General features: G+C 47.3%; 1 long non-coding RNA gene across 4 annotated transcripts in view; it reads right to left on the bottom strand.

Annotated features, from left to right (window-relative positions):
- Positions 1-10,494, bottom strand: part of LOC308474695 — a 102,013-nt gene that overhangs the window by 44,553 nt on the left and 46,966 nt on the right. Inside the window, exon 1 of one of the 4 annotated variants that reach the window (XR_013984857.1) lies at positions 7,877-8,129. The exons of the other annotated variants lie outside the window; for them this stretch is intronic. This is a non-coding gene — a long non-coding RNA (uncharacterized lncRNA). Of the gene's footprint in view, positions 1-7,876; positions 8,130-10,494 lie in introns of those variants that run through there. 4 annotated transcript variants of the gene reach the window in all.

Below are 10,494 nucleotides of genomic sequence, written 5' to 3'. Positions count from 1 at the left end.
ACCCCATCATCTGGGTGACACAAAACTCTCAAGATTTGATGCATCTTATGCTCTCCTCCCCCCTCCTTTCTTGCTTCCATTCCATCATACCTTATTACCTCAAGGAGCCCCTCTCCCCACGTTAACCTACGGAGACCCTGCAATCATCATCTGAGACCATTCTTTGTGTTCCTCCTCCACAAGATGTCCAGTGGGTGGCAACAGAAGAATAGGCCTTTTCTGTGACTGAATGATGTCCCTAGTGTGGTTTTTTGGGGGGATATTGTTTGTTTGTTTGTTTGTTTGTTTGTTTGTGATGCATTTTGCATTTTTTATCTTGTACTGTATTTTTATGTTTTGAACTGCCCCAAAATCTACGATTGAAGGGTGGTATACAAATCGGTATCAGAATCTTAATCATGCCACCATGGACTAAAATACAATATTTAATGTAAGCCAATACCTTTACTGGACTGACCACAGGTCACCAAAAAATAAGCAAGCTTTTGAATTCCGCAGAATGCTTCTTTGGGCTGGATAATAAGCAAATGAGGCAGTGGCTTGGGGTGTATGTGAAAATCTGGTCTAGGTTTAAAAGGAAGAAGAATGGTCAGATTACTTGATACAGATGTTGCTTGGATTACAACTCTGGACCCCACCCCTGACCATTGGCCACTGGTGGGAGTTGCATCTGGAAGGTCAAAGCTTCCCAGACATGACTTGATACTGGAGGTTTCATGCTGGGAGGAGCACAACAGCTCGTTCCCCATATTTGAAAGGATCAGCTACAGCCGTTCCCTAGATCCAGCTCTGGCCATCAATGAAACGCTGCCAGGTTCCTGGTGGTCAAAGGTATTAAAGAGAAACACTGTCATATTTATGAATGGCAAACATGGAGGTTTATTGCAAACAGAGGAGTAGAAATGTCGGTTTTGGTCCCTGCCCCAAAGAAGGGGGTGGCGTCCTGAGACACAGGCCCACGTCTGACATCGGAAGCTGTCTTCCATCCGTTGGTCCATCAAGCTGAGTGATCTCAGCAGGGTTCCCAGCAGGGGTCTCTCCCAGCCCTGCCTGTTTTAAAAGGAGGAATGAAGAGGGTCCAGCTTGCTCAGATGCTCCTTGTAGGTTGGGGCAGCTCTTGGTTAGGAAAATAAACAGAGGAAACGTAGATGAGATTGCAAAGCCCCTACCAGGCCTCCCAAAGTGCACAGCCCAGAACCGCAGAACTGTAGCACTGGAAGGAACCCCAAAGGGACATCTACTCCAACCCCAGGCAAGGTTCGAATCACAACTAAAGAATCCTTGATGAATGGCCATCAAACCTTTGCTTAAAAGCTCCCAAGGAAGGAGAGTCCACCACCTTCTGAGGCAGACCATTCCTCTGTTGAACAACTCTAACCCTCCCTCAGAAAGTCCTTCTTTAGTCTGAATCTTGCTTTGTGTCTTACCCTCCAAAACAGGAGGAAAAAAGTCTCCTCCTCTCCTTTTCCAGGCTAAACATACCCAGCTCCCTCTACTGTTCTGGAACCCATTTTCTTCAGCCCTGGGCACCATGAACATTTCCATATAACTCACCTCAACGGCAACAAAGTTTGTCTCTCGAACACCATCCAATTTCTCTTTCCTTGATGCCGCAGCTGAAATACTTGCATCTCCCTCCCCTACGGACACATTGCGGTTCGAGATTTTGAGCTTCGGTGAAATCTGGAAGAGGAAAAAACCCTTTGACACTTGCTCTGCTCCTCCCCCCAAGGCCTGGCCTTCTGCACTTTCCACACCTTCCCCAAAGGCCCCACTGCCTGGGATATCTGGGGGGCACCAGGTTGGGGACAGCTGGTGCAGGAGGAATGCAGGGAAAGGGTCTGGGCTGGAGAGTGAGATCATTCCCCTCCCACCTGAAGCTTTAGCAGATGGTCTAAGCCAGGCATGTCAAACTCCCAAGCAACTGTGATCCACTCTCAGTATAAAAAAAATGGCGGTGATCTACCCATTGTTGTCCGGCTTCTTTTAGGGGGGAGATCACAATTGACCTGTTGGACATGCCTGATTTAAGCCAAGGCGGAAGGGAAGGCGTGTCAGAGCCACTGGAGAGAAATGCCCCCTTGCCCAGGAAACTGGCTCACTCTCTGCCCCACTGCAAAGATGAAAGATTTTAAAGCAGCCACTTCTTTGGATTAGATTCCATGTTTTGGGATTAGCATGGCAAGAAGATCGTAGGAAGAGACTGACTGCTGGTTCAGGCCAAAGGGACCCCATCTAGTCCCTCTTCTTGCAGGGGCCAACCAGATGCCCCATTGGGAAGCTCTCAAGGAGGACAGAGGGGCAGGGGAACCCAACGCTCATACCTTATGGATTCCCTGCAAGTAAACATTCGGAGGCAGGTTTAATATGAGGAAAGCTGAGAGATGTGAAGTTCGGAGAATAAATGTCTGAGAAGAAGGCCGTACCTGGAGCCACCAAGAGCAGGAGGTGGAAGGTGACAGAGAGGAGGCAGAAGATCTTCATGGCTGGAAGTTGGTGGGAATCCTGGAGATACCAGAAGCCAAGTGGAGGTGCAATTGACTGGGGACAGAGAGCTCCCTCTACTTATAGGTGCCTGGAGGACTGTTGAAATCTTGTGGGATGCCAACCGTTGTTTGCAGGATGGATGCTGCAATCTCTGAGGGTCATGTGCCAAGGACCAGCCAAAGACCAAGGTTGTGTTGCTATGATGATGTTGATGTGCTCCTGCCCCCTGCAGTTTTAAAACTGAAATATACTCGGAGTCGAGTGTGGATTTCATGCTCTTTATTCAGCTCAGAGTAGTGAGGAATGGAAGTTCCCCTGAAATGTCTGCTTTATATACATTATTTACACAATGTGCCCCACGGGATTGGCTAATTATGGGATTCTCCTGTAGGCCAATCCGGTTGCAGATTCACTTCCACCCAGAGTTGTATTGGGTGGCTCCTGCGGAACAATCAGACTGCTGCATTCTGGATCCTATTGTTCTAGGACCAATCAGACTGCTGCATTTTGGAGCCTATTCAACTCAGTACATAACAAAAATGATGACATTTGCTCTCTCGGCGGCCCTCCTCTCTCTTTTTCTAGTCACTGGTGGTGCCAACTCTGATATGCTAATTCATATGGGCTCCACTCCAGCTCCCTCCTCAACTGGTCTCCCTTCACCCATATCAGACCAACCCCCTCCCTCCCCACTACACCCACTCCTTCCACTCACAGCTTTCCCCCCCCCGAGCCCTTCCCCCTCCTCTCACGGTTCACCCCAACCTTCCCCCCTCTTTCCAGGGAGGTGGGTGCTTCACCCAGTGGCTTTCTAAAACGCTCTGTGAGGTTCCTCTCCCCTCTTCTCCCTGCCAATGAAAGTGGATCTCAAAAAGTTTTCCTCCCTCTCTCAGAGCACCAGAACTTGGGGACAACCAATGAAGCTGAATTGCAGGACAGAGACAGGGATGTCCTACTTCCCACGGTTCATCTCTGGAACTCCCAACCAACTTGGATGGCTTTAAAAGAGGATGAGAGAGAGGGTGATGGATGGCTGATAGTCAGAGGCAGCAGTGCTTCTGAATCCCAGTTGCTGCCAAAGACAGGAGGGCTCTTGTGCTTGGATCCTGCTCTCGACTTTCCTATAATGTGCATCTGGCTGCTCACTTTGGAAACAGGATCCTGGGTGAGATGGCGTCTCTACAAAAAACCCCGGAGCAGAATCCCTAAGATGAGACCAAACTTTGACCAGAGTGGAAATCAAACGGAGTGTGTGTGTGTGTGTGTGTGTGTGTGTGTGTGTGTGTGTGTTGTGTGTATACTATCCCACTGTCATGGACTGACCACTTCCTGGTGAAGTTTGTGCTTGTAGGGGCAACCCTTCTCTGCAGAGGTGGGAGACCAGTCTGGATAGTTAGGCTTGGTGAAGACTTGACGTTTTCAGCCCCCAAAAAAGTTTTTGATTTGATTTTCCACTGAAATGAGGCTGCTTTTTAATGTTTTAATGTTGTATTTTAATCTTGTTTTTTAAGCTGTATTTCAATCAATTGTTTTTATATTTGGGGTTAGCCGCCCTGAGCCTAGTCTTGGCCGGGGAGGGCGGGGTATAAGTAAAATTGATGATGGTGATGATGATGATGATGATGACACACACACCCCGTCATTTGACAGAATTTGGCTTGGTTAGCCTGGAAAACAGGAGACTGAGAGGAGATATAAGAGCCATCTTCAAATATCTGAAGGGCTGTCACAGGGAGGAGGGATCAAGCTTGCTTTCTCCTGCTCTGGAGGGCAGGACTCGAACCCATGGCTTCAAGTTACACGAAAGGAGCTTGTGACTAAACAGCAGGAAAATCTTTCTGACAGTAAGAGCTGTTGGATTGTGGAACTGTCCCCCTTGGGCAGTTGTGGAATCTCCTTCCTTGGAGGTTTTTAAGCAGAGGTTGGATGGCCACCTGTCATGGATGCTTTAGTTGACGTTCCTATGTTGCAGGGGGTTGGACTAGATGACCCTGGGGGTCCCTTCCAACTCTACCATGCTATGATTCTCTGATCCAGCAGACTCTTCTTATGTACTTATGCGTATGTATGAACATAGCTGGAAGTAATGGTACTGTTACACAGTGCATCTCTCAGACTCTTGGGAAATGACTCATCCTGTTGCTTGTTATTATAGAAAAATTGGGGGTTGTCTTTTACAGCCCACCTCTCCATCAAGAGATTCCGTGTCCCCTAAGTCCATTATTGGTCAGAGAAGAACGGATGGAGGGAGAAGGCAGTAGAAAGCAAGCAAAGAAGATGTTTGTTTTTCTGTTGCAAACTAAGTTCTCCCGCTGCAAGGAGATGGGGATCCAGAAAAAAAGGTGTGTAGGAGCTTTCAAAGGCTTTAGAAATTGCCCAGCCCCTTAGCCAGAGACCACCCAAAAGCATCATGCAGGCATCACAGGAAGAAGCAGTCTACACAAAATATCCCTTTAATACAGGATTTGAAGCTTTCTCCAAGATACCGGTACTTTCTTCTGCAGAGAAATATTTGGGGTCAATAAGACTCATGATGGCTTCTGGATTGCTCTCCTGCACTCTTCCAGACATGGGATTTATCTACTTATATGTGTGTGTGCTTACCTTGTGCACTTAGGAACATTCGTTTTATTTATGACACCTTTGAATTCTTATGACCCTGTTTATGGGAGATGGAATTCCAGACGATCTCCTTCCTTAAGTTTCTGAAGGCTGCCTTTGCAAAGCGCAGCTGACACCTATCCCAGAATACTCAGAGCTAGGGACAGAGGAAGCTGGGCACTTATGAGCTCTTAGACCTACAAAGGGATCCATCCCCTGAGAAACAGCAGCATCAACAATGGGAGTAGGGAGAGGTCCTTGAGCTATTGCAGTCCTGAGTCATTTCAGCCTTTGTAAGTCAAAACCAGCACTTTCAGTTGGGTCCAATTCAAAGTTCTTTAGCTTGGACTAGAAGACCCACAGGGACCATTCCAACTTTCCAATTCTAGGATTCTCTAATTTTGCCAGGATTTAAATTCCCACCCAGCCATGAATCTCACTGGCTGGCTCTGGGCCAGTCACTACCTTTCAGCCTAGCCTACCTCATAGGGTTGTTGCCAGGAAGGTGTGCAAAGGAGGGGGACCAAGATGATCAAGGTTCTGGAAAAGAAGCCATATGTGGAATGGTTGAGGGAGCTGGGTAGGTTTAGCATGGAGAAGAGGAGACTTAGAGAAGATATGATATTGATCTTCAAATATTTTAAGGGCTGTCATGTGAAAGATGGAGCAAGCTAGTTTTCTCCTGCTCTGGGGGTAGGGCCCAAACCAATGGATTCAGGTCCCGTGAATGGAGATTCTGACTGAGCTCTGGGAAGATATTTTTGAAGGAAAGAGTTGTTTGACCATGAAATGGACTTCCTCAGAAGGTGGTGGACTCCTTCAGTGGAGAATTTTAAGCAGAGATTGGGTGACCACCTGTCAGAGATTCTTTAGCTTGGACCAGCTGACCCTCAGGCTACCTTCCAACCCTATAATTCTAGGATTCTCTGATAATAGTTTCAATCTTGCTGCATTTTGACCTGGAAGGGGATGTGTCTAGCATTGCTTTCCCCAACTGCACCCCTCAACCTCCTTCAGAACTAGGCCAATTCCCAATTCCAGTGTGTAGCACAGAAGCACCTGCTAGTACTCCAGAAACAAAGAAAAATCACAACATGGAGAGGAAGAGGCAGAACCCCACCCCAACCCAGCGTCCCTTTTCATAGAAGGCACCACCACACAGAGGTTTCCAATGCAAGCATTTATTGAAAGGAAAAGCTAAAGCAAATAAGCAGGCGTATCCAATCCCAAACCCAGTTACAAAGATGCCAGCCTCACTGAGCACAGCAGGACTTGCTCTGGAGTAAAAGGGTAGAAAGGATTAGGCAGGAATGGATCCTTCCCAGGAGTGCCTTCAGCAGCAGCAGCAGCAGTGAGCAAGGAAGTTTCTGCAGATGTGCAGTCAAGGCAGCTGCATCTCCAGAAAAGAAGCGGGGTGGTCTTCCTTTCATCAGAGGTGATGCGTGATGGGTCTGCTGTAGAGTTAAGTGAAAAAGAGAGGAAACACCATGAATACAGTGGGTTAGGGTGCTCAAAACAGGCCAGGGACCCCCTGAAGACCAAAGAGCCAAATGCTATCTGAATTGGGATTTCACATGGTGGAGGAGTGTTCAGTTCCTGGATGTCGGGAGTGTCAGTTCCTGGATGTCGGGAGAGGTCTCCATCCCAAACACAAACTATTCCATGCACTTTCTGGAGCTGATGGGGGATATACTCTTAAACATCTGGTGGCCACCTGGTTGACCAAGGCTGATCTCCCAAGTGACTCCAAATGTCATCAGGGAATTCTCAAGGTCCAAACTCAAAACAATGAATTCAGCATTCGGGAGAATCTAGCAAGCACCACCCCTCCCCTCCGTGGCTGTTAAGGGTCAAAGACAGGGGGAAGAAGCAGAGCTGTAACTCTCAAGCCTTTGAGGTCGTGTCTCTTTGAAATGCCACAGACTTATTTTCAGGCACAGGTATGGTTTTGCCTATAACTCACCTTAGCTGCGCTTGCAGCAACGCCTGTCTCCCGAACACTTCCCAATCTCTTTCTCGCCTTTGTTGCAGGTTTTTCTGCAGCTGCCCCCATTGTTCTGGCAATCCTGGGTGGGACGTTGAGCTGCAGACAAATCTGTAAGGGAAAGTGAAGAGAAAAGCAAACTAAGAGAGGGAGATGCAGGTACCAAGGAAAGGATCTACCTAGGAAGGCTGCTCCATCTCCCAGGACTGGCCTTCTACACCTTCCACCCTTTGTTTCTCAATAGCCCTGTAGCCAGGACATCTGGAGGGCACTAGGTTGGGGGAGGCTGGTGCAGGATGAATGCAGGAAAGGGGCTGGGATGGAGAGTGAGAACCTCCCCCTCCCACCTGTGCCTTCAGCAGGAGGTTTGAGCCAAGGTGGTAGGAAAACCTTTGTCAGAGTCACTGGCTTCCCTGGGGGCCACTAGCAACCTTGGAGAGAGAGGTTCTCTTGCCCAGGAAACTGGCCCACTCTCTTCCCCACTACAAAGCTGATTGCACTGAAATGTGTTATTGCAGATTTTATAGCAACAGCTTCTTTGGATCAGATTCCATATTTTAGGCTTGGAATGGCAATCAGATCCCAAGAGTCTGGCTGCTGGATCAGGCCAAAGGGGACTCATCAAGTCCATCAACCTGGTCTCACAGTGGCCAATCAAATGCCCCATTTGGGAAGCTCTCAAGGGGGACAGGGGGCAAGAGAATTCCCCACCCATCCCTTTGGGATTCCCTGCAAGTGGGATTCAGAGGCAGGTTTTAAAAGCTGTGGAGCTCAGAGAAGAAGCATCTGAGAAGAAGGCCATACCTGGAGCCACCAGCATCAGGAGGAGGAAGGTGAGAGAGAGGAGGCAGAAGATCTTCATGGCTGGAGGTTGCTGGGAATCCTGGAGATGCCTGAAGCCAAGTGGAAGAGCAGTTGTCTGGGGAAGGAGAGGTCCCTCTACTTATAGGTGGATGGAGGACTGATGAAACCTTGTGGGAAACCAAATGTCTTTCACAGCATAGATGTCACAATCCCTGTGGGGCAGAAGAAGATGAGAATTGCTGTCTGGATTTGAGTAATGCTCTTGTGCAAAACCACATATGGAAGAATGACCACAAACCAGGCTAGTGTCACTGACTGACAAAGAGAAGCAGAGAGAGTTGTTGCTGATACTCAGCCATGGGAGAATTATTTTCCCAGCTATGCATTGAGTTTACCATGAAGTTAATAGAGGAAAAGCACATTCTTGGAGGAGAGGGCTATCAGGGCTCCCCCAGGGCTCTCTTTTCCCTCCACTGCTTCAGTCTCTGAACTCCAGTTGCTCACAATCACAAGCGAGGCCATGGCTGTTTCCCATATGTGTGTGTCTGGTAGCCTTCTTATTACCATTTGACTCTTGTAGGCTGCTGGTCTGATCCAGCAGGGATCTCCTTATGCCCTTTGCAGAGTTAAAGTTTCTTCAGATAATGCATTTGTAAAAGATCCTTCACAGCACACAGATGACTTTGAAAGGTTGTTCCTTGTGAGTTATCAATGGTACTCCGCTGTGTGGTTTTGGGTACCCATGGCTGGACACCTGCCTTGGAAAATTCAACGAAGAGACAATTTGGAAGGATGATTCTGTTCTGGTTCACTTTCTGTTGTGGAAAGTGCAAATTAGCTGGGCAGTCCTTTAATTGCCAACTGAATTTAGTGTCCCCCATTTCCCTGGCAAAAACACAAAGAGGACCCCACTGGCAAGCAATCCATTGAAGAACGAAAGTGTGATTTTTTAGCATCCTTTTGAGGTCATTCCTTTTCTTTTCCATATTTGGAGTGCAAATAGTGGGGGGAGGGGAGAAGAGACATATCTTCTTCTTTGACACCTGAAGGTGTTAAAAAAGAGAGAGAGGTTATACCTGTATAACCTCTGTATAAGCTATATACGGCGGCCCGTGTTTTTTTAAAATGAGCAAGGTCCTAACCAAAGAAGAATGGCAGCTTAAGCTAGTGGAATATGCAGCAGCTTGCAGATCTAACGTACAGAATAAGAGAACAAGAAAACATTAATTTAAAGAAGATTGGAAAATATTTATTGACTATATGGGAGGAAATTGTGTGCACTTGAAAACGTTGGCTGCATTAAGATAAATTCAACAGTGTAAATAAGTTTTGATGGATGTAATAATAAAATACCGAATAGTTTAGTTTATATAAAATATACTGGGCTTTCCCTCCACCATCTGCAACTCAATGACTTGTCTCCAAATTCACAAATTGACTCCAGATTCCTCTCCTCTCCCTGGACAGTGGTGAGGAAACCATCTCTGACCCAGGAACCACCAGAATCTGATCTGGAGAGTCAGTTCAATCTTTAGAGCAGATTTTGAGGATGCCTGGGGGAGTCTTCAGGAGAGAGGAGGAAATGTCCTGTACCAAGCAGAAATCTCCTGCCTGAACAGGACAGCAGCCTTGGAAACCACCCAATCATTCCAGCCCCTAACTGTTCCATTGCACTTCCATGCCCTCAATCAGACTCCATATCCATTTTTCCAAAGAAAGGGCAGGTTTAACTCTCTTTTTCCGAATGGTCTGAATGTGTGTGTTGTGCTGTTTGCATTTTACTTGTGGTGCTGAAGCAACACTTTGTTTTGATATTGTTGGCAATGGCGGGCATTGGTATGAAATTGTGTGCACTGTTGTGAATTTATGTGTCCATGGGAGAGAGATGGGGGCTCAAAGGTGAGGGTTACATTCCCATATTATTCTGGGGGAGGAGTATTAGTGCCGGTCGTGAGCTGTTGGTCTGTGCTGTGTCCTGTCCTGTGAAACCTATGGGGCATCTGCTCATCTTTTGGAACCTACGCAGACATGGGATGTCTTCAGCATCCTTTCCCAAGAGACTGAAGTGCAAGATGCAGCAGGCAAGGTGGGGAGCCTGTGGTCTCACCACTGAGTTCTGTTTCCTCACCATGTCTGGCTCCAAGTCAGACAAATATTGCTCCATGATCATCAAATGTCCACAGGCAGCAAAGGTGTGTGAAGTAACAGGCAGCTGCTTCCGTGAAACACAGTGGAATTGGGAATTGGGAATTGGCCCAGATCAGAAGGCGGTTGGGGGGGGGGGAGGTTGGTAAGAGTGGGGGACAGCAATGCCAGGTCAAAATGGAGCAAAATGGCATTTATCGTAGAATCCTGGAATTGAAGAGTTGGAAGGAACCCTGAGAGTCATCTAGTCCAAACTTAAGAATCCCAGACAGGTGGACATTGAATCTCTGCTTAAAAGCCTTCACTGAAGGAGAGTCCACTACCTTTGTTTTTTTGTTTTTTGGCTTTCCTGTTATATCTCATCATCAACACATACTATGTTTCAGTCATACATAAATTCATAAGAAAAAGATAAAAGTAAAGGTAAAGGACCTCTGACAGTTAAGTTCAATCACAAACGACTCTGGGGTTGT

Source organism: Podarcis pityusensis, assembly GCF_964106645.2.
Source record: "Podarcis pityusensis genome assembly, chromosome: 3".
Lineage (NCBI taxonomy): Eukaryota > Metazoa > Chordata > Lepidosauria > Squamata > Lacertidae > Podarcis > Podarcis pityusensis.
The sequence above is the reverse complement of the archived record's forward strand: the minus strand, read 5'-3'. Positions and strand labels throughout refer to the sequence as shown.